General features: G+C 46.3%; 1 protein-coding gene and 1 long non-coding RNA gene across 2 annotated transcripts in view; one reads left to right on the top strand and one right to left on the bottom strand.

Annotated features, from left to right (window-relative positions):
* LOC311521412 overlaps window positions 1–1,403 on the top strand; it is a 29,268-nt gene extending 27,865 nt beyond the window's left edge. The window contains exon 3 of the long non-coding RNA XR_014711893.1: window positions 238–1,403. This is a non-coding gene — a long non-coding RNA (uncharacterized lncRNA). The remainder of the gene's footprint in view (window positions 1–237) is intronic.
* The window catches only part of CPLX1 (complexin 1), a 215,318-nt gene that overhangs the window by 108,366 nt on the left and 83,326 nt on the right, over window positions 1–23,626 (bottom strand). The window lies entirely within an intron of this gene.

The following is a 23,626-nucleotide window of genomic DNA, read 5'->3' as shown; positions in this document are numbered from 1 at the left end:
TTATCATCAGTAGATCCCAAAGCGCTTTACAAAGGTGGCCAGTGTCATTCTCTTCTTACAGCTAGGGAAACTGAGGCACGGGGTGGGGTGGTGACTTGCCCAAGGTTATCCAACAGGCCAGAGGCAGAGCCAGGAACAGAACCCTCAAGGGGCTCTAGCCCCTAGGTCAGACAATTGCTCCAGCAGTAATCTGATTGTCACAGGTCATCTTAACCTCAGCTGTCCAATCTATTTCAGACTCATCCGTCTTGACACCGGTCTTGCTGGCAATGTAAACACCCTTTACGATTCAGGTATCCCTACAGACTTTGTTGCCAAGAGAACTTCTCCTCTGGAATCAGCCTTTCAGGTTACAGAAGCTCTTTCTGACGAGTATTTGAAATATGTACATGCACAAAGCTCTTTGCAGGCGAATTCTTGTTTTATCAAGTCAGCTCATATTGGCTCAGGCTTGACTTCCTCGGGGCACAACAATGCATGTGATGCCAAAGTGCAAAATGGTAAACTGGTTAAAAAAAGCAACACACACCACTTTTGACCTTGAGTTATTGTGCTAAGTTAACAGTACAGCAGTGAAATGGCACTGGCCTCTACCGGAGGCAAACCAAACTGCTTCACTGGGTGTGCCGTATACCCAATACAGCTAAGAATGAAGACTCGCTCTTACTGCAAGTTGTAGGAGATTCTCCTTTCAGTGACATGGAAGAAGCTTGCACTTGTAGAGCAGGAAGAGAGGAACTCTAAGCCCACTGCTGTCACCCAGTTTCAAGTATGTGCCACACAGCAACTGTCATGCAGTTGTAGACACACGGGAGGTTGGTAGCATATTTTTTTGCTAGATTTAAACACATTTATAATTTCGTAATTTTTTAAAACATTCTTTATTTTTTCTCTGGAAAGCAGAAGCCTGCATATACTGTCAGGCTGCCTCGTTGTGTAGAAAAAGCACACGTCCGTGACCCCATAGCTAATTTCAGTGGTATCTGTGCCATAAGTGAACATTATAAATCCGTGCATAGTTCTCTTTCCTAGAACATTCCTATTGATCCACTCACTTAACTGAATTGTTCAGGTAGCAGATGATTTATTATTTTGTATTGGTGCTAAGAGTCCTTTTTATATTGCACTAGCTGTAACAGGAAAGTTTCCTTGGAATAAATCCATGTGATATATTAGGAAGCTATTTAAAAATTGAGTTTTCAGATGTGATGTCAGACCCACAATAAGAATATCTAGACTGCATGGGGCTCATATTTTTCCCCTCAATGGTTGTTTACTACTTCCATTTCGTAAAAACAATCAGAAAAATGAAACAGTCAGTGTGTTAGTTGTAGCAATTATTTAGAAAGGCCCTACTGCGTTGAAGTCAGTGTGACATTTTAAATCCAGTTGTGAAATAAATTGAGAAGGTTGCTAATAAATTAAAGTTCCTGATTGGCTGTCTGTGATGTCTCCTCATGTATCTCATACCCACTATCCTTCTCTTACCCTTATTCTGACATGCAAGTTCGATTTAACCAGCTTAATCACTCCACACAGAACAATTCTTTAGCAACATGTCTAGGGCCAGATCCTCAGCTGGTGTGAATCAGCAAAGCTCCATGGAAGCCAGCAGAGTTAACCTTGTTCACACCAGCCGAAGATCTGACTTCACTGCAGGTTTAAATCAATGAGCCTCAATATTGGTGCCTTCCAAAAAAGCACAAAACAGCCAGGTGAACAATTCTGATCTGCTTGTCCGCTGCCTGGCACATCAAGGAAATGACACCACGTGCAAAATCAGAACTCTGCACTCATTCACACCAGCTGTAGCTCCATGATGCCCCTTTGCATATGAGTATTCAAGCTCCAATGTAGTGGAGAACCAGAGCGAGAACCAGAACCATGTTGAGTTCTGAGGAGACTGAACAGAGGCTACATCTGGTCAGCTAAGCCTGGGCAGGGGAATCACACTGAATGGAGGGGAGGCTGGAAGCAGGCAATGATGAAGCAAGCACCATGGATCAGAACAGTCACCCAGTACATCGGCAGGAAGAGGAAAGCGCTGGAACCAGCTCACTCATTAGAGAGAACCCAGGAGTCTCCCTGAGCTGCATGGCTAGTGGAGAGCAGCGTGGAGGCAGAGACTGGAGTGAGCCCAGCGTGGGCCTCCCAATCCCATCTCAGTGCCAGGGTGTGGAAACAGTACAGAGGCCTGGTGGCCTGGCAAGCCCGGCTTACAGTTGCACATCGCACCGCCAAGTTTGAGATTCAGTTTCTTTAAACTTGATTTGTGTACATCTTTGTGATGAACAGTGGGCCGCAAACCTGAACCTTTCTGTTTCTCCTGCTCTTGTATAACCCACCACTCATTGTCCATACATCCATTGCCTGGATAACCTTATTAGTGCTGAAATGTAGGGACCTGGTTACCACAGAAAGGAGGGGTGAAAAAGACATAGGCCGGCTAGTCTAGCTCTCTACCAAGGCAGGGCACGTTTATCAGTGCTTTCTCCAGGCTGGTCTGAAATATCTCCAGGGAAAGAGAGTCCATTGAAATGCTATTTCATCTTCTTGTCTTATGGGTCACTCAGAGATCTTTATGTTTGTGGCTATGTGCATAGGTGGGTTCATATGCATGAAGTGTGCGCTCCGGTGTATATCCCAACCTTTGTGCATGCTTCAATGTATGCAAGTGGCCTCAAATTGTGTCTTTCATTCCCCCAGGAGCCAATTTCATTAGTTCCTCTTGGCAGCTCATTTATATACAATGAGTTATATTGGTTGCACCCAATGATGAAGAGAGAGAAGTGCTCCCCCACAGACTGTAAAAACAGACAAGAGCTATCCTGTCAACATGCAGCAGAGACAAGGCACTTGAGTTGTACTGCAACGTTAACCAGAGAAGGTGAGCCACAGATGGGGTGTGAGTGTGGGAGACGGCGCTGGCCTTGCAGTAAACCCAAGTACTTGGTCTCCCCTTGGGAATTACAACGAGATAACTATCACTCTGGAAATAAGCCAGCTGTGTGGTGATGAAGTGAAAGCCTTAGATGCCCATAGGGAACACACTCTCAGCAATGGACACACCTCTGGAACGTCCCTCACTCACCCCAAAGTTACCCACATTCCACACAAGTTGAAAATTATTTACCACAGTAAGAAAGCCTCCAGAGGCGACAGCTGCCGAGAACCATTTATGCCAAAGGAAGGGCTCTGGCAGCATTTAAAGTGCCTTTCATGGATCTTTTTGGCATCTCACTTCGACTCTTGGTGGCTCAAGAGGTCGGGCAGTGCCTCAGCAGTTTGGCAGACCATTCGCCACTTTGGCAGTGGCAGGCTGGCCAAAGTCGAGAGACGAAGCAAAATAAACCCGCTAGTCTCATAAGTCAACCGCAGAATCTTTCCCACCGCACCCATTGCAGACCCCGCACGAAGGCACTGTACCACCATTGCTTGTAGCATCATGTTTCCAAAAGAGCGGGAAACTGAAAAGAACACACCTGGGGCTTGGGACACACTCCCGGACTCTCAGAGCCTTTGGACTAGTTACTGAACTACCTGAGAGCTCTCCATTTTTAAATTTTTTTTTAAAGCTAAGTCATTGCTTCCAACCCCTCTAAAGTCTCACCGGTGTCTGTAATGCGCAGGGAGCAAGGCCAGAGCACGGGAAGCCTTTCTGCTTTAAAAATCAAAAAGCTGCTTTCCTTTTGCAAAGATACCATGGGCCACTCTGGATCTCTGTCTGGCCCGAATCTAAACGGTATCCCTAATGTAAACGCACCCTCCAAGGCAAACCCTTCACCTTGGGAGGTGAAGTGGCAGCTAGGAGGAAGAGGCAGTCTAGAGGTCTATTTACGGATGGCTCAGATGACTTTGGAATAATTGAGCCTGCTGACTTTCCACAAAGAGGAGATTGCCTCTCCCCTTCTTTGATGCAGAGCAACGTGTCAAAAATTGCTGATCAAGCTGTCACTATCAATTTCAATAGCGGGCATCTGTGAAACCAAGAGCTCACAGAGCTGAAGGGTTCCTGCTGCTCGCAAGGCAAACACAGACAGCAGGAGCCCGCCTGTGCATCTCTTCATCTAATTCCTTTTCAGGTAGCTCAGGAGCCCCAGGTGTAGAAGGCAAATGGGCCTAAAATCACCACTCAGCACCAGCACAGAGAGGATTTCCCTGCTGACATATCCAGAATAGCCCCAGCCATTTCTAAGGTACTTGCATGACCCCCCCGCCCCGAGTATGTGAATGCCTCACTCTCTCATTTGTTTATCCTCACATCACCTCTGTGAAGTCAGTGCAATTATCCCCACATGCATTCTCCTCCTTCTCAGAGTCTGGCCGCAAAGGGGAGGCCGATTAAGTTCAGCCCGAGGGGAGAGATATTGCAATCCGATGGAAAACAGACAGGCTTGGAGCTGAGGATCAGCCTTCCGTGAGCAAGGAACAAACATCTGTGCAGTGGCCAGACTTGCATGTACAGTGGTACATGTGGTAGCATCCCAAGTTAACTGGCAATCCATTAACTTGGTTAAAACTCTAGGGTAGACACCCCCTCCAGCTCACGTTTCCCACCCCCCACCTCCCACACACACACATTGAAAAGAGAAAAATCCTGGCTTTAAAAGAGAGACCTTTTCTCCACCTTTCCTTGACCTGACCATTATTTCATACACACTGGACCAAAATGACTGACAGTTGGGGACCTCTAGGCAGTACAAATAATTATAACACCTCTCTAACCAAAGGCTGGTATTTTAATTTCCCACAATGAGACACTGTTTGCCATACGAATGGAACACTGTTCAATGATGAACTCTGGATGAGGAGTTTCCTGTGATATGTTTGCCCTATTGTCCTCCGACTTCCTATAAGAAATGCTTCCTTCCAACTTCAAAGCTTAACCTGCAAGTGGCTCTCCTTGCACTGACAAGAGTTTCCCAGGTACCCATTGGTGTGTTAGCATTTCTTCAAACGTTTCTGCTGCAAAGCTGTCATGGATCCCAGCAAAGGAGGCAGTACCGCATCAAGCAACTAGTTTTGTTTCACATCAATTTACTTCCCATTCACCTCAACTCTTAAAGCTGCACCTTACTATGAAAATCATGAATGGAAAGAACGAATCACAATATTGTGTGGTATTAAAATCCCAGTTATCTTAACACATGCTGCTTATGAGACTCTGGGTCACTTCTATTTGCCCACGAAATCTAGTATCTTTTTTGTAGGCTTCCATGGAAGTACAAAGGGTTGCATTGGCCTATATACATTAACAGTCCTATATGCAGCTCTTCATCTGACATCCCCTAATAGGAAGAGGTAACTGAGGCTGTTGCAGCTGTGCTCTCATGGAAATGAAATAGGATACTCTTGGAAAATTGGATCTCTTTAACACTTATTTCACGGGAATACACAGAATTCAACATTCAGGTCCTAGCCTGTTTTAAAAGGGCTTGCGGTCAGGTGTTTGAAAAGCGAGACACAAAAGAAGAGACTGGCTGTATCATAATACCCAACACTTCCCAATGACTCTTCAGACTACGGAGTCTGCCTCTTGTTTTCAGGAAGCCACTAAGTGTGATGGAACATACACCATCACATTACAGCAGACACTGTTTCCCAGCTGGTAACAGAGATGTGGTCTAGTGATCTAAGAGCAGGACTGGGACTCTGGACACAGCTCTTAACTGTGACAATAACTCTGTCTCTCTGTGGCTTTAGGCAAGTCACCGGACCCATCTGGCCCAAATTTCTCAAGGAGTTCACTCAATCTACTGGATGTATGCTGGGTGCAGAGCACTAATGAAAATCTGCCCCTTATATACATGGCTACATGACAGCTGAGCCCTTTTGAAAATCTTCCCCCTATCGCTGGCAAAATGGGGAGGATACTTACCTACCTGGGTGCTCAGCATTGGTATTACTCTTGACAGTACAAGTGAGACATGTAGGTTACCAGCTATCGTGCAGGGAGCACCAATGGGCCACATTCTGATACCTTTACTCCTGCTGAGTAATACCTTACTCCCTGAGTAGTCCCCCTGAAATCAGAGTATGGCTCCCTCGTGGCCTTGCTCCAGGGAGGTAGGAATTTGCTACTTACCAGTTAGAAGTGACTATACCTGTCCACCCCACCCCAGACTTGCTTAGCTACATTGGCCAGTGGACTGGGGACCATACTCCCTGCTCACCTGCTGGGAGAGGAAGTAACAGGTGCACACTTATCCCCTGCGCACTCAGATCCAAGGGACAAGGTGACCATGTAGGGACATAAGAGGAGGCATTACTCCTGCTCACACCCCTGTGTGCTCCCACAATCCATTTTAGGGCTGGTCTACATGAGGAAGTGATGCTGAAATAAGGGAGGATGTGAATTTAAAGTGCTATAGTTATTCTGGAATAAATCCTCATATGGACACTTATTCCAGATTAGCTACAGCAAATCAGAGTGACTCATGAATAGCTATGTAGGTCAATTTCCCCATATATACAAGCCCTCATAAACTAAGGGTTAGAAATATTGAAAAGATTAAGAAACACAGCAGAAGAGAGACATTTTAGCCCCTCACCATTAAGAATGAGCTCCTCTGTGCTCAATAAACTGAGTTCTGTTTGCAGACTCTCCAGAGGTTCTGTCCCCCCTGCACAGACACCCTCATGAAGAGAAGATGTATAGATGAATTCCTCCCAACAGCTGAATTTTCCAATCAAAGCAGAAAGGAGAAAGGAATAAAATGCCCGAACAAGGAGGGACTGTGTCATTTATGCTGCTCGGACTCTGAGGAGCAAGGATTACTAGGCATAAGCAAAAGATCCCCAGTGCTTGGCCTGGGATAGCCCTAAAGTACATATAGAGCTTGCTTATTATAGACGCTTCTATTACCTTTTGAAACTTAAGACTGTAACTCCTTTATCATAGAAATGTAGGGCTAGAAGGGACCTTGAGAAGTCATCAAGTCCAGTTCCCTAGTAAACCTAGACCATCCCTGAGAGGTATTTGTCTAACTTGTTTTAACACTTCCAAAGATGGGCACTCCACAACTTTCCTTGGAAGCCTATTCCAGAGTTTAACTACCCTCACAGTTAGAAAGTTTTCTCTAATATCTAACCTAATTCTCCCTTGCTGCAGATTAAGCCCATTACTTCTTGTCCTACCTGCAGTGGACATGGAGAACTGATAACTGTCCTCTTTATAGTAGCCCTTAACATATTAGAAGACATTTATCAGGTCACCCCTCTGTCTTCTTTTCTCAAGACTAAACTTGCCTAGTTTTTTCAACCATTCCTCATAGGTCAAGTTTTCTAAACCTTTTATCATTTTCATGGCTCTTCTCTGGACTCTCCCCATTTAGTCCACATCCTTCCTAAATTGTGGTGTCCAGAACTGGACACAATACTCCAGCTGGGGCCTCACCAGTGCCAAATAGAGCAGGACAATTACCTCCTCTGTGTTACATAGAACACTCCTGTTAATATACCCCAGAATCATATTAGACTTGTTTTTGTAGCTGCATCACACTGACAATTCATATTCAGTTTGTTGTCCACTGAAATCCCCTGATCCTTTTCAGCAGTACAACCAGTGATGAGCTGCCAAAACCTTAACAACCGGTTCCCTCCTCACCCCACGAGGGGGTCGTTGCCCACCCCCGCCTCCGGGGACTCCTGCCCCATCCAACCCCCTCCCGTGTCCCCTGACTGCCCCCAGAACCGGGCAGGAGGGTCTCGTGCCCACCCCTAAGAGCAAGAGGCACCTGCCGGGGGGCGAGCTGGGGAGTCCCGGAGGTGCTTACCTGGGGCAGCTCCGAGGAAGCATCCGGCAGGTCCCCCTGGCTCCTAGGGGCAGGGGAGCGTAGCTGGGGGGAGCAGGGAGAGCAGCCGCTCCCCCACTGATCACATCAAAGGTGGCACCTTAGGCGCTGACTCCATGGGTACTCCAGGGCTGGAGCACCCACAGGGAAAATTTGGTGGGTGCAGAGCACCCACCGGCAGCTCCCCTCCCCACCCCCGGCCCCAGATCACCTCACCTCCGCTCCGCCTCCTCCCCTGAATGCACCGCCCCACTCTGCTTCTCCGCCCCCCACGGCTTCCCATGAATCAGCTGTTCGGCAGGAAGCCTGGGAGGGCTGAGAAGCAGGCGACGGCTTCGCGCTCAGGCCAAGGGTGGCAGAGGTGAGCTGGGGTGGGGAGCAGTTCTCCTGCCCCCCCCCGGTTACCTGCTGCAGCACGGGTGGCCCTCCTCGTGCCCCCCCACCCCCAGCTCACCTCTGCTCCGTCTCCCTGGACCTGGGTGGGAAGCCGCGGCCCGCTTCTCAGCCCGCCCCGGCTTCCCGCGCGAACAGCTGATTCGCGGGAAGCCTGGGGGGCAGAGAAGCAGAGCGGGGCGGCGCGTTCAGGGGAGGAGGCGGAAGCGGAGCAGAGGTGAGCTGGGGCCGGGAGGTGGGGCGGGGAGCTGCCAGTGGGTGCTCTGCACCCACCAAATTTTCCCCTTGGGTGCTCCAGGGCTGGAGCACCCATGGAGTCGGTGCGTAAGGTGCCACTTTTCTCCAGTTGTTAAATTTAGAAGCCTTTTTAGAACCGGTTGTCCCTCATGGAACAACCAGTTCTAAAAGGGCTTCTAAATTTAACAACCGGTTCTAGTGAACCGGTGTGAACCGGCTCCAGCTCATCACTGAATACAACACCTAGGCAGTTATTCCCCATTTTGTGGTTATGCATTTGATTTTTCCTTCCTAAGTGAACTACTTTGCACTTGTTTTTATTGAATTTCATTTTGTTGAATTCAGACCAATTCTCCAATTTGTCAAGATCATTTTGTACTTTAAACCTGTCCCGGGTGCCAGAGATCAGGCTCCACCAATGAAACAGCCACACAGCCCAAGCCCTGTATCAGTTGGTACAGGCCAGCCATGGTGTCTAGTTGCTGTGGAGACATACCCTAAAGTACTTGCAACCCCTCGCAGATTAGTGTCGTCTGCAAATTTTATAAGTATAGGCTCTACTTCATTATCAAAATCATTAATGAAAATATTTAATAGTAACAGACCCAGGACTGACCCCAGAAGGACGCTACTAGATACGCCCTCCCAATTTGACTGCAAAACCATCGATAATGACTCTTCGAGTATGGTCTTTCAACCAGTTGTGCACTTCATAGTAATTTCATCTAGACCACATTTCCCTAGTTTACTTATGAGAAAGTCATGCAGAACTGTGTCAGAATCAAGGTATATCATGTCTACTGCTTCCCTCCTATCCACTGTGTCAGTAGACCTATCAAAGAAGGAATTAGGTTGGTTTGGCGTCATTTGTTCTTGACAAATCCATGCTGACTATTCCTTGTAACCCTTTTATCCTCCAGGTCCTTACAGATTGATTGTTTAACAATTTTCTCCAGTATCTTTCCAGATACTGAAGTTACACTAAATGGTCTGTAATTACCCTGGGTCTTTCTTGTTCCCCTTTTTAAAGTTAAGTACTGTGTTTGCCCTTCTCCTATCTTCTGGGACCTATCCCATCCTCCAGGAGTGCTCGAAGATGAATGCTAATGGCTGTGAGATTGCTTCAGCTAGTTCTTTGAATACCCTAGGATGAAATTCATCAAGCCCTGCTGACTTGAATAAATCTAACTTTTCTAAATATTCTTTAACCTATTCTTTCCCTGTTTTGGCTTGCATTCCTTCCTCCTGGTTGTAAGTATTAATTGTGTTGAGTATCTGATTATCATTAACCTTTTTAGTGAAGACTGAAGCAAAATAGACATTAACCACATCAACTTTCTTGATGTCTTCACTTATTATCTCTCTTTCTGACCAAGTAGAGGGCCTCCACTTTCCTTCTTCTTTCTCTTGTTCTTAATGTATTTAAAGAACCTCCTCTCACTGCTGTTTATGTCCCTTGCCAGGTGCAACTCATTTTGTGCCTTAACCTTTCTGATTTTGTCCCTGCATACTTGTGCTATTCTTTTCTACTCCTCATCAGTTGGACCATGTTTCCACTTCTTGTAGGTTTCCTTTTTGAATTCCAGGATATTAAAAAGCTCCTGATGGATCCATATTGGCCTCTAACTATTCTTCCTATCTTTCCTGTGCAGCGGAATAGTTTTCAGTTGTGCCTTTAACACTCTCCCTGAGGAACTGCCAGCTCTCCTGAACTCCTTTTTCCCTTTGATTTTCTTCCCATTGTCTTTGGTGTGAGATCTAACTGCAATTGACCTGGGGTAAGTGACTGGTCCTTAGGGACTGAGAGTAACCTGAATATTATTGCAGTGTTTGGTGTAAGGGACCAGCTATCACAAAGGCAAGCTTGCCTAGATGACAAGACTGACTGGCATACCCCTGGGGACTGTCTGTGACTCCCTGGTTATGCTGTTATCACGCCTGAGGAGTTTGCACCCAGTGCTTGGTTGGTGAAATCTAACACAGCCAAACTGGGGTTTGTGCCTGGCTTCTTGTCTGTCACTGAGCCACTGCAAGACAGTGAGATCTGTTGGAATGGACAATGTTGTGAGACTGGAGGGAAGAAACAACCCTGAAATCGCCTTGCATAATGACAGGTTTCAGAGTAACAGCCGTGTTAGTCTGTATTCGCAAAAAGAAAAGGAGTACTTGTGGCACCTTAGAGACTAACCAATTTATTTGAGCATGAGCTTTCGTGAGCTACAGCTCACTTCATCGGATGCATACTGTGGAAAGTGTAGAAGATCTTTCTATACACACAAAGCATGAAAAAATACCTCCCCCCACCCCACTCTCCTGCTGGTAATAGCTTATCTAAAGTGATCACTCTCCTTACAATGTGTATGATAATCAAGGTGGGCCATTTCCAGCACAAATCCAGGGTTTAACAAGAACGTCTGAGGAGGGGGGGTAGGAAAAAACAAGGGTAAATAGGTTACCTTGCATAATGACTTAACCACTCCCAGTCTCTATTCAAGCCTAAGTTAATTGTATCCAATTTGCAAATGAATTCCAATTCAACAGTTTCTCGCTGGAGTCTGGATTTGAAGTTTTTTTGTTGTAATATCGCAACTTTCATGTCTGTAATCGCGTGACCAGAGAGATTGAAGTGTTCTCCGATTGGTTTATGAATGTTATAATTCTTGACATCTGATTTGTGTCCATTTATTCTTTTACGTAGAGACTGTCCAGTTTGACCAATGTACATGGCAGAGGGGCATTGCTGGCACATGATGGCATATATCACATTGGTGGATGTGCAGGTGAACGAGCCTCTGATAGTGTGGCTGATGTTATTAGGCCCTGTGATGGTGTCCCCTGAATAGATATGTGGGCACAGTTGGCAACAGGCTTTGTTGCAAGGATAGGTTCCTGGGTTAGTGGTTCTGTTGTGTGGTATGTGGTTGCTGGTATTTGCTTCAGGTTGGGGGGCTGTCTGTAGGCAAGGACTGGCCTGTCTCCCAAGATTTGTGAGAGTGTTGGGTCATCCTTCAGGATAGATCCTTAATAATGTAGATCCTTAATAATGCGTTGGAGAGGTTTTAGTTGGGGGCTGAAGGTGACGGCTAGTGGCGTTCTGTTATTTACTTTGTTAGGCCTATCCTGTAGTAGGTGACTTCTGGGAACTTTTCTGGTTCTATCAATCTGTTTCTTCACTTCCGCAGGTGGGTATTGTAGTTGTAAGAATGCTTGATAGAGATCTTATAGGTGTTTGTCTCTGTCTGAGGGGTTGGAGCAAATGCGGTTGTATCGCAGAGCTTGCCTGTAGACGAACCACTAACCCAGGAACCTATCCTTGCAACAAGCCCGTTGCCAACTGTGCCCACATATCTATTCAGGGGACACCATCACAGGGCCTAATAACATCAGCCACACTATCAGAGGCTCGTTCACCTGCACATCCACCAATGTGATATATGCCATCATGTGCCAGCAATGCTCCTCTGCCATGTACATTGGTCAAACTGGACAGTCTCTACATAAAAGAATAAATGGACACAAATCAGATGTCAAGAATTATAACATTCATAAGCCAGTCGGAGAACACTTCAATCTCTCTGGTCACGCGATTACAGACATGAAAGTTGCAATATTACAACAAAAAAACTACAAATCCAGATTCCAGCGAGAAACTGTTGAATTGGAATTCATTTGCAAATTGGATACAATTAACTTAGGCTTGAATAGAGACTGGGAGTGGTTAAGTCATTATGCAAGGTAACCTATTTAACCTTGTTTTTTCCTACCCTCCCCCCAGACGTTCTTGTTAAACCCTGGATTTGTGCTGGAAATGGCCCACCTTGATTATCATACACATTGTAAGGAGAGTGATCACTTTAGATAAGCTATTACCAGCAGGAGAGTGGGGTGGGGGGAGGTATTTTTTCATGCTTTGTGTGTATAAAAAGATCTTCTACACTTTCCACTGTATGCATCCAATGAAGTGAGCTGTAGCTCATGAAAGCTTATGCTCAAATAAATTGGTTAGTCTCTAAGGTGCCACAAGTACTCCTTTTCTTTTTGCGAATTCTGAAATCCTGCATCATTCTAATCCGGCTCACAGCCAGTCCTCCTGTTGACACCAACACAGCTGCAGCAGAGTGTCAGAGGGCTCTCAAACAGAGCAAGCTCTGCACCAGTGTTGTCACAGATACTTATGGCCTAGACCCTCCCAGTTGGCGGAAGAGATCATTTAAGTCTTAAGCGCATTGATCAGAAACTGCTGCAAAATGTTGTTCAGTAACAGTGAGAGCCATGTAAGCACCATTTATACACTCCCTTTTAGCAGGGAAAGCTACTTATCTAACGGGGAAGTTAAGACCTCTAGAGTGGGCAACCATGCAAACACCTCTATTTGTGTTGTTAACGATCACACTTTCTATTAAGGTTCCATTGCTAAATAGTTAAAGGGTTAACCAATTATTAATAAGTGGATTAATAACTGGCTAGCCAACTGTGGTAGAGTCCACCAGTCAATAGGTGAGAAGCAAAAGGCTTGTGTGGACTGGAGACAGAATTTTCAAAGGAGGTGGGTCTAGGCTGTGGAACTCCCTGCTACAGGAAATGAGAGTGTTGAGTACTGTGATCACTCCTAGGACTAAATGCAAAACTCTTCTTGGGTGAGCTTTCCCAGCTATTTTGTCTTGTACAAACAGAGGTAGACAGACACACACCCCTAAACAAACAAACAAACAGATGAAAATCCTTGACACCAATCAAACTATTTTCCCTACAGCTTGGGAAGGAGGAAAAAGATGTTTAGTGTTCTTTCCATTCTATTTAGGAGGCACTCAGATGTTGTGCAGATGGTGGCATATAAAATCCTAGACAGACACACAAATCAATAGATGGATGGATGAATGGAAGGAGAAATACAGCCAGTAAAAGATAAACCTCACACATCTGAAGCTCTCGAAGCCCTCCCCCACTCCCAAAAAGCGTGAACAGAATGACTGTTTCAGAGATGTTCCTCTGCCTGATATCCAGCCACATCACAATTCACTAGGCACATTAACAAACACAGCATCATTCAGGGTTTGGGGTTTTTTAATATTGTTTTCCAAAAAGCCTTGCCTGACAAAGAGCTTGCATTCTCTCTCGCGCGCTCTCTGGGTCTGATCCTGCAAACTGCTTAACTTGCAGTACATGAATAGCCCCATTAACGTCAACAGGACTAATCATGTGCTTAAACTGAGCACGTACTCAAGTGCTTTGTGGGATCGGGCCTTTCCTGCATGTGGCAGGTGTTGTCTTTGGCTATAAGCAGGAAGGGGAGTAGACGCCGGGCTGAGCTGAGAGGGCAATTGCTCTCTGCAGTGGTTGTAAAGTGAGGGAGGCTTTGCAAGGAGAGCTGTCTATCTGGCAATGCTGCAGTAAGGCAAAGGGACTGATGGAGCAGGCTGCATGGACTGTAGCTGACTTATTTATAGGCACGTATTGTACATTCACCCTTATAGAGTTCCCTTAGAGCCAAGCAAGCGTTATCTGAGCAATACCCCTACAAAAGACACTGAGCAGTGCAGCGCCGAGGGCTGTCCTCTGAGCTGGGCTTATCTAACAGCATGAGCCTGCTGCATCTAGAGCGACTTTCCTCCCACCACATCATTCCTCATTCTACACATTCATCACCAATGCAGCAAGCTGCCACTGACGGTGCAAAGGGCAGAGTATGCTGGCAGAGAAGCCCTGCAATGCAGTCAGCACAGTCTGATGCGCCTAATGCTGCCGACGTGTTCTCAGCACCGCCTGTTGTCAGATGCCACTGCCTGTCCTTCAGGTGAATGTCAAACAATATGTACAAAATCTCCATCCCTCCCCTCCACTCTGCTTACTCCCCAACCTCCACACTAGGGCAACAGTGGCCCTCTGGGGGCATTGAACCGGTTTCCTGAAACAAGGTGACAGTCTGCCTACCTGCAGGCAAGATTACCACGAGGCACTGAGCTTCCTGGTCTATTGAAACAGACATACAATTCAGCAACCTGCTCGTCTGACTCTTACACCTTTAGCCATCCAGTTTCATAATTCTTACTGGCCAGACACAGGACCTGGCAGTGAAAGTTATCACCAGTTCTGTCCTTTTCCACCAGGTTTTGCTCCAGTTGCTTTTTACTAAGTTAAGAGAGATGGTTTTTCATGGGCTGTTAAGAAATAGGCACAATTGCCTGGAAGAATTTCTGTCTGACAAGTTTTCTGAACATAGAGGAGCTGAGAACTACCAGAGGGGGCCCTGCTACAGCACTGGGTCTCTGCTGAATTCGCGGTACCTGGGATGTAGATGTAAGCAGTGTCAGGATGAGCTCCACCCTGTCATCTGGTGGTGAGGTGTGGCAAGTTGTGGAAAAGAACTTCAGGGGCCGATCTCATTTGCATAGGCACACCCACCCCGCCTAGAATGAGGCCATAGCTGCCCAAATGGTCACTTTGGCTGCTGTGGGATCCCCAGTGTCTCTGTTATTGGGGCAGAAAGAATAAATTGTTATTACCCTGATTATGGGAACTGTACTTGGCCTTTTGTTATGATGGAGGGACTCACCATCAACTAAGTAGCACTCGCTAGGCAAGGGTCATGGGTTCCAAAACTCTGTGAATTGAGAGAGGCTGGGGACAAGTATTAATGCTTGGTGGTATGGGCCCCTTGGTGAGGGCCTTACATGCTGATTGCACTTCCTTCTCTCTCCACAATGGAATATCAGAGGTAATTTTGATTTCATTAGGAGTCTAGTTACAGGCTGCTGAGCTCACCTTGGGCTAATGGTGCACCAGCATTGAGGCTCCCCTACTACAAGCTGAATTCACTAAAGAGCTGAACAGACTAAGAGCTGACATCACTAAGTGTTGTGTTAAGTAGTGGGGGAGCCTGAAGACATATTGTGGAGCAGTTTGGGGGACGGCTGGTGGAGCAGTATGTGGGCCGCGGAGCTGAGCGAAGCAGTTCGTGGGGCGGCTGGCGGAGCGGAGCAGAGTGAAGGCCTATGGAGCTGTGGGGCGGTCAGCTTCAGATCATGTAAGGTGCCTCTTACCCCCGTCCCATCTCCACCCAGGTTGGGAGGTAAAGCTCCGCAGATAAACTTTCGAACTCTGCAGCTTCCCTGACCAGGGACAGAGACTTTTGGGTCATTGGACTTTTGGGACTTTGGGTGATTTGGGGTTGCTGGACTCAAGAACCAAAGGGAAAGGGACATGCCCCAATTTGCTTGGGGTGGGTTTTTTGCTCATGGGTTGTGTTATGAATCCTGTTGGTGGTGTTTCCCCAACATAATGCCACATTGTTTCTCTCTGTTATTAAAAGGCTTTTTGCTACACTCAGACTCTGTGCTTGCGAGAGGGGAAGTATTGCCTCTTGGAGGCGCCCAGCAGGGGTGGTATATATTTGTCCCAGGTCACTGGGTGGGGGCTCAAGCCGGTTCACATTGTGTTATTGGAATGGATCCCCTAGATATTGAACCCGACCCTTGTTGCTGCCAACTCTGACGGGCAGAAGGGTTACATACAGAATGCCAGAGCTCATCAATTAAACAACAAAAGAGCAGAAGCAACTTTCACTAGTGAATGTAAAGTTTCACTTTTAAAAGGCTGGCAAGTAGATCATTAACAAGTGAGATTGCTTCCAGTTGCAAGAAACCACTGCACAGGTGAGAATGCTGAAAATCCACTTGAGACTTTGCGGGTCTGAAAGTGTTTGATAAGGGCGGGGAAAGAAAGAGAAGGGAACAAGCAGAATAATTTGCTCAATCCATATTTTAAAGGGAAAGTTGGCTAAAGTTTTTTCTGCTCCAGCTGCAATAACTCTAGCTGGAGAAATTTGATGTGGTTTATTTTCATATCTTTGTTGGCAAGAGTGATTTTGTTTGCAAGAAACTTGAGCCAAGACTTCTCCAAGGAAACCAGAGAACATTTATTCTGCCTCCCCCTATTCATGCTTAGCTCTGGACAGCAAAGGAAAGCAATATTTCGCCACACAGAACTGAAAAGAAATATGTCTGATGTTAAAGTGATGAAGCAAGAATTAGAGTGGAGATGGTCTTGCTGGCTAATGCTTCATGCCTTTGACATCTCAATGAGCAGCATGTTTCACTAGCAATAAAGATCTGTCTCAGTAGAAAAGAAATGGCCTCTTATACATTATGAAGTGGCCTGCCCCCAATCCTGCCCTGAACGGGAGCAGGAAGAAATTGGAGAATATAGCACAGGTCAAGAAACGAGATGTGTACAACGGAGTCATTTCAAGTTGTGGGATCTACATCTTTGACAGCCAGGGACTGAACCAGTGATCTCCAGACCCCTAATTCTCTACAGCTTGAGAATTACAGCTGGGGCTGTACCAGACTCATGTCCGTTAAGGATCAGGCACAGAGGGGAATACATTTACATATGTTTAAATGTGAATTAATTCTCACCAGGCTTCTATGAGGAAAAAGGAAAGGCCATTTCGGGCTAAAGATGCTGAGCCATAGAGCCAGGTTCTCATGTACCCTAAGTGTCAGGGCCAGGGCATGGCTGGCCTGGCCTAGGAGTTAGCATCAGGTGCAGGCCACGGGGCCAGGAGCCAGGAATCAGGCCAGGTTGGAATGGCACGAGACGAATGGGAGGGAAGGGATCAAGAGTTAGGATACCAGGAGGTCAGGATCATAAGGCAGGAACAGGTACACACCCAATCAACCATCCACAGTAGGGTGAGGCCCACTTCTACAGACAACTTCCTGTTTCCTCCTCTGGCTTAAATAGGGGCTGTGGTCCAATCAGGAGCCTTGGAGCTCACCCAGTCCGAACCTCGGGGTGAGGCTTGTGCCCCTGTTGGGCTCCATGGACCCTGGTCCGAGTTGCTGGGTGGAAGACTGGAGTATGCTGCCTCCCACAGACCCAAGTTTGAGACCTGCAGGGCGTGACACGAAGGTACCTTTATATCCCGCTGACAGTGGAAAGGGGTTTTAAAGTGGGTGTTAACTGAACTGATACCTACTTTAAGGCCCTTTTCGCTGCTGGAGTGAGGCCTTTGTGTCAATGAGAATTAGGCCCCCTCATGTCATGGGAAGAGGTCCCTTTTCTACACAGATGTGGCATAGCCACACCTGGGCTAGTGCCCCTATCTCAGCAGCTCTTTTCTAAAGAGTATGGACAAACCAAAGTGAGACCAGATTGGCTCTAGGACTGAGGGTTTGCCTTCTGAGGAAAGGCTGAACAGTTCAGACATGTAAGATCTGAAGGAGGTCAACACCAAAGAGGGAGAGGAATCATTTAGAGTAATGAAAAAGGAAAGGCTATAACACGAGGTAATAGGATGGACTCAAGGAACAAAAAGTTTAGGCTGAGTGGTTGGTAAAACTTCCTTGCTGTGCGAGGCAATTGGGCTCTGGAAAAAGATCTCAAGTAAAGTAGCAGAAGTCCCCACTCCTTGCTCATTTATAATTAGTTTGGACAAAAGCACTAGAAACTCAAAACTAACCGCGCAACAAAGAAGATGCCTGCATTGTCCAGGAGGTCCCTATGACAGATTAGGTGTCTAGATTGTATTGGTCCTGTTCAGATTTTAAGTGCACAAGTTAAAGCAGAAGCAACTCCATTGAGGAGTTGCCCCAGTGCCCAACCAGCACAAGCGAGACAAGAAGCACACCTTTCACGCTTCAGTGTTACAGTTAGGGACAGCTGGCTGATTCCAAACACACTCAGGTCAAACCAAAGAGCCTAAGAAGAGAACTACGATCTTGTGAGGGTCACGCTGGGTTTAGAACTGACAAAATGTTTATTCCTGCCATCAGCCTGACCTGATCCAACACGGCAACAGTGCTACCAGGGAAATAGCCCCCCTCAACCCAGCTGGGGCAGATACGATAAAGGGAAACACAACAAGAGTCTATTCAGGCTCAGGGAGCCTCTAACCATACCCCACCCAAATTCTTTCCCTGACTCTCAGCACCTGAGTAAGGACTGGGTGGCATTTCCCTGCATCCCAGAAAATTCCATAGAAATCACCTCCCCCCCCTAGTTATTATCCCAATTTATCAAGATCTAGACAGGAAGACCGAGATCTGGCTGCCTCTAGGACTTAATCCGAAGCCCACTGAAGTCAATGGGAATCCTTCCACTGACTTCAGGGGGTGTTGGGTCAGGACCATAACCAGGCCCCTGAATCCATATTTATGCACCTAAATTAGTGGCCTGGTTGTCCAAAGGCGCTGAGCGCCCAAAGAAAAAAATCCAAACATTGACTAGGACAATAAGGGGAAGACAGTAGAGATTCATCTGAACCATTGCTCTTGGGGGCTCTCGGTTTAACCCATTTCCCATCCCACCAGGATCTGAAAAGTTCTGTTACAAGGCCCTGCTCTCCATACAAACACATTTAATCAAAGGGGTGAAATGCGTCGTGGAAAAATGTTACTGACTACACTTCTAGAAGTATATTACACAAAGAGAGAGAGAGAGAGAGAGAAAATAGAAAACGCACAGCTCTCACAGTCAAAGCTCTGAATAGAACTCGAACAAGTCATAGACCTCTTGGTGCCTAATATTCCTATGGAGTAAATATATATATATGTATATATAGTTACCGTGCCTATTCTTCCATCAACAGGAATTTATATCAGTGGGAGAGCAAAGCTCTACAGCAATGTTACGCACCAAGAGCGCTCTGACTTGTTTTACCTCTGTTCACTGCCCTGATTGTAAGAGCTGTGCATGTTCCTTTTCAGTTCTCAATGAATAGCTGAGGTTTTCTTTCTTTTTAATATATAGGCCATGTCTGCTATTGATCCATGCTGTTTTCAACAGCGGGTATAGAGTCACTTCAGTCTATGGAATTACTTAGAAGAACTCAGGGGATCAAGAGATAATTGGACAAGAAAAATAATTGATGTCATTTTTTGTACTTTCCTTTTTTCCTGCAAGAAAGTCAAAAGATAACCGAAGAGCACAGAACACTTTAGAGCCAGGGGAAACCTGTTTAGAAACTTTTCTATTTACTTTCCATTTATGATTGGTAAGGGTAACCTAATGGTAAAATGTAGCCATCTTCCCATCTAGCGAGGACACTAATGTGAGGCTTAATGACTCGCTGCTTGATCAATACCACCGCTCATAAAGACACTACACAAATGAAGGCTTGTCAACTGGGTTGTAAAATAAGTTAGAATTTTGGGTAGAGAGCTATTTTTAAAAAATTATTACCAAAAATTCCAGAGTTAGATCTTGGAGTTGGAGTGGATTTACACAGGGATAGCATATTGACTGGACACCTTGCTCATGTGAATAGTCCCTTTGACTTACTACCCAGAGGCTCAACTATGCCTTAAAGACAGAGTCCCACAATAGGAAGGGTGCAACCCACTGGGTTGCTCTGGGAGAAGTTATACCTCAACAGAGCAGAATTCTTCCTTGAGAAATCCAGCTTGCAGGGGGAAATGTATCCACTACCATCCTCCTTCAGGAGGGCACCAAACCCCGCCCCATCTCTCGGTTGGCCAGCCAGCTCTGATAGCCAGTGGATGGAAGGGCAGGACCACAGCCTTGGCTCCTCCTCAAAACTTCCCAGCTCTTGGGAGGAATCCTGTGTTCCAGGAAACATGGAGCGTGAGGTCCCTGCATTTATGGGCATTCAATGGCTGCACCTGGGGGGAAATCTGGTCACACATAAGTAAGGATTATTCATGGGTAAGGGTTGCAGCTTGGCGACTCATTGACAAGGATGAGTGGTGCACAATAGCTGTACTCAAAGAACTGGAAAAAAATTTCAATTATAGCAAGGTTATGAATGGACAATCAACATGATAACTTTAATATTCACTTCAGCGTCAGTTTGGCTCATGTACGGAGGGCAGGATTTGTCTCTAATTGTCCCTGGGAATGATGGATATCATGCTCTTTACAGAAAACCCCTCTACAAAGCTGTGTCCTCTCTCTCTTTTTACACCAGGCCATTGGGTAATAGTTTTGAAACGGACATCTTATTTGAAGAAAGAGGAACCATCCAATTGGTTAGAAAGCTCCAGAATCAATACACATAACACTAAAGACCCATTTGTCTCCTTTCTTATACTAGACAGTCTATGTGGAAAATGTCTGTGCCTGCTTCTTCTGGATCCCTGTGTTCATGACGCGGCATTTTAATGATTTTAATACAAACCAATCTGCAAAGTAACATGTTCAGCACTAACTGGACAGTCTGAACAGAGAGATTGGAGTTGTCTGAACAGTCATGCTAAGGTCCCCTTCCCACACAGGCAAGGATGACTATTAAATTCTCCTGTTTCGTTCTTTCCCCCCAGTCCATTGCCTGGGGACTATGCTGAATGTTAATACTGCTCCGTATGTCATTATTGCAAAAATGGGTCTAGAAATAGCCTGACATCTACTGGGGGGAAGGAGTAACTATAGCATAACAGAGATCTTTTTTTATTTTTATTTTTTTGCAATGGATAGATTCGAAGGGAAATTCTGCAGTTCTTCGCTCAGCACCATTAAGCTCAAGGTGGCAAGCATTCTACCCCTTGCAATGATGTTGCAAATGGTAGAGGTTTGCAGCAGATGGGGAGGAGAGGAGGTTGCAGATGATTTTCAGACAGTGGCCATATTTTCAGCTGTGATATGACCTCTTACAGCCCCTCCAGGGGCACAAAGGATCCAGAAAGTGGCTGCATCTCCCCAGCTGGGGAGTCTTCTAGTGAAGGACAGTCGGCAGCTGGCATAGCTGGATCCTACACCACTGCCCTCTGCAGGCCCTTCAGGCATGTTGGGAGCGCCCCTGAACACCAGCTATTGCCAGCTGGCAGATAAGTCTCTTGGACATCACAGCCAGCTAGCATAGCGTACAGGGATTGCTATGCAGCTGTTTAAGTCACCCCTGGAAATGGTGCAAAGCAGGCGGACGGCAATCAGAGTCGCACCCAAAAACATTTCCCCACCACAGGAGAGAAGAACCACCACCACGGCACAGCCTGAAAATGACTGATCCTGCCCAATTCCCAGCAGTGTTTGCAGAGAAAACCCTACCCGCTGACGAGGTGAAGGAGGAGTACAAGAATTAATGCAATCACTCCCTGTCTACTGCTATAGGTCTGCCAGCACCAAAGTGCCACCTTCCCTGCCAGGCAGATCGCATGGTCCTAGGAGGACCTGGAACAGAAGAAGCAAGAACATGAGCTCTGCAAAACACAGTTTGATACAGACAGACAGGGAATTCCTGCTGACCTTCATCACTGCTGTGCTGGAGGCAAAAGCCACCTGCATCTCTGCTGCAAGAGGCAGCAAAAAACCCACACTCTGTAGTGGAACCCCAATTGCCCCCAGGTGGTCACAACTCAGAGACGCTCGCTACTGGGAGCTACCTTTTACTGCCGAGCGAAGATCATCTGCCTCCAAAATGGCTTCCCAGGACTCTGGGAGCAACAACGCAAGCACGGGACTGACAGCACAACACCCTCCTTCCAAGATCGTGGCCCTGGATCTGCAGTCGGAACCACCACCTGTGATTCTACCCATCCTGGCTGATGAAAGGGGAGAACCTCTTGGGCTTCCCCTAAGCAGAGATCAGCAGGGGCTCCATTAAGAGTGAAATTTACCTCCCAGCCTGAAATAGACAGGATGCCCGCCAGCACTAAAGAAGCCATCACTTAACGCCACCTCTGTCACAACCCCCATGGCTCTTCACAGAGGCCCCAATTCAGGCCCCTGATGTCAGCGAGACTTAGGCATGTGATTAAGTGCTTTCCTGACTCAGCACCCTAGAGTCTTGCTCAGCCAGACGACAGAATTGGGACCTAAAAGCAGCAGCAGAGGGTGGAAAGTTTCACAAATGATGTATGTAAAAATTATTGTGAGGAGATGGAATTGGTCATTGCTTATGAAAGAGCCTGATCCTTCTGCATGCTGAACCTCAGTTGACTGCAATGGGGCCCACACTCACGGCTGGGCTCAGGCTCTTGCTCTGAACTCACCACTCAAGCTGTGCCTGGCAACAGTAAGAGATTTTAAGTGGGATGGGGCAGATCCTCCACCAATTTGCAGCATCTTCACTCCAGTGGCCATTGAAAGATTTACCCTGAGGAGGGTCTGGTCATTTTAACAGTAGAATGTAAAGTTGGTCTACATGTTCAATGTTAGAAATGTCAGCAATATGGTGTCGTGTGTGTTAAAGACGTGTGGTATACATTTTGTACAATGCACATGCAGTTTATAATTATATCCACCTGCATCACCCAAGCTGACTGTTATAAACCTGACCCTGCGCCACAGGGTCTCTCCTTGCATGGATCTGTATGCTGTCCCATGAAAATAAATAGGAGTCCACTGGGCGCAAGAGTCTGTGCTCCTGAAACCTGATGGGAGATTAGGACCAGGGTAAGATAAGTATGTTTGTCCCACTTAGTGCATGCTCAAGGTTTGGGAAAAATCAGTCCCTGATTTAGGCCCTCCGTTTTGAAAATCTTGACCATAACATTTAGCTTTCCTTTCATAAACCCAGACGTGATCAATGTGCATTAGCTTTTGTGGACAATTTTCCATTTCACAGCCCATTAAGGAATAATTTCTTCTGTTACCTTTCATCTTCTGGAGTGACTAGCAAGGGAAGATGTTCTAAAAATGCTGCTGATTTGTGTCTGTGACTTTTCTCTCCTTAGGCAAGCACTTGGAGGTTTGAAAAAAATCCTCAGGGGAATCTGTCATCGTAGGAAGACTCAGATGGTTCAGACTCACCAAAATCTGCTCTATCAGGGCCACTCCTTTATGGATCAAAATGTAGTTCAGCTGTGTATAGGCTACTAAATCGATGTTTGCTTCTGCTTCATTAGTAGCTGGAGGGGTACTCCCTCAAGTCATAGGAGAAAAATGATGTGTGAGCTTATATTGACATCACCCACAGAAAATTTTTTACAGACAATCCAGGAACATTTTTTATAAAGAGTCTTGTTAGTTTCATAAAACGGATGCCTCCTACTCACTAAGGGGTGGAAATACACCTCTACGTTGAACTCCAGAGCAGTCTTCATTCATAATAAATGGCTGGAAATCTTGGCTATTGATACAGCCTGGGGAGAATTTACTGATAGCCTTGCATCGAAGCATCTGAGAAAGACTTATGTGTTCTTGATTTAGCATGTAAAGTTCTCTTTAGGTTCCACATGAAAACTGACAGATCATTTGTAAGTGAAGAAACACAGGCCAGAATCTGATCTCAGTTACAGCAGGGT

This window comes from Lepidochelys olivacea (assembly GCF_965140295.1).
Source record: "Lepidochelys olivacea isolate rLepOli2 genome assembly, chromosome: 5".
In the NCBI taxonomy this organism is placed as follows: Eukaryota; Metazoa; Chordata; order Testudines; family Cheloniidae; genus Lepidochelys; species Lepidochelys olivacea.
Note: the sequence above shows the minus strand (reverse complement) of the source record. Positions and strands in the feature narration are given on the sequence as shown.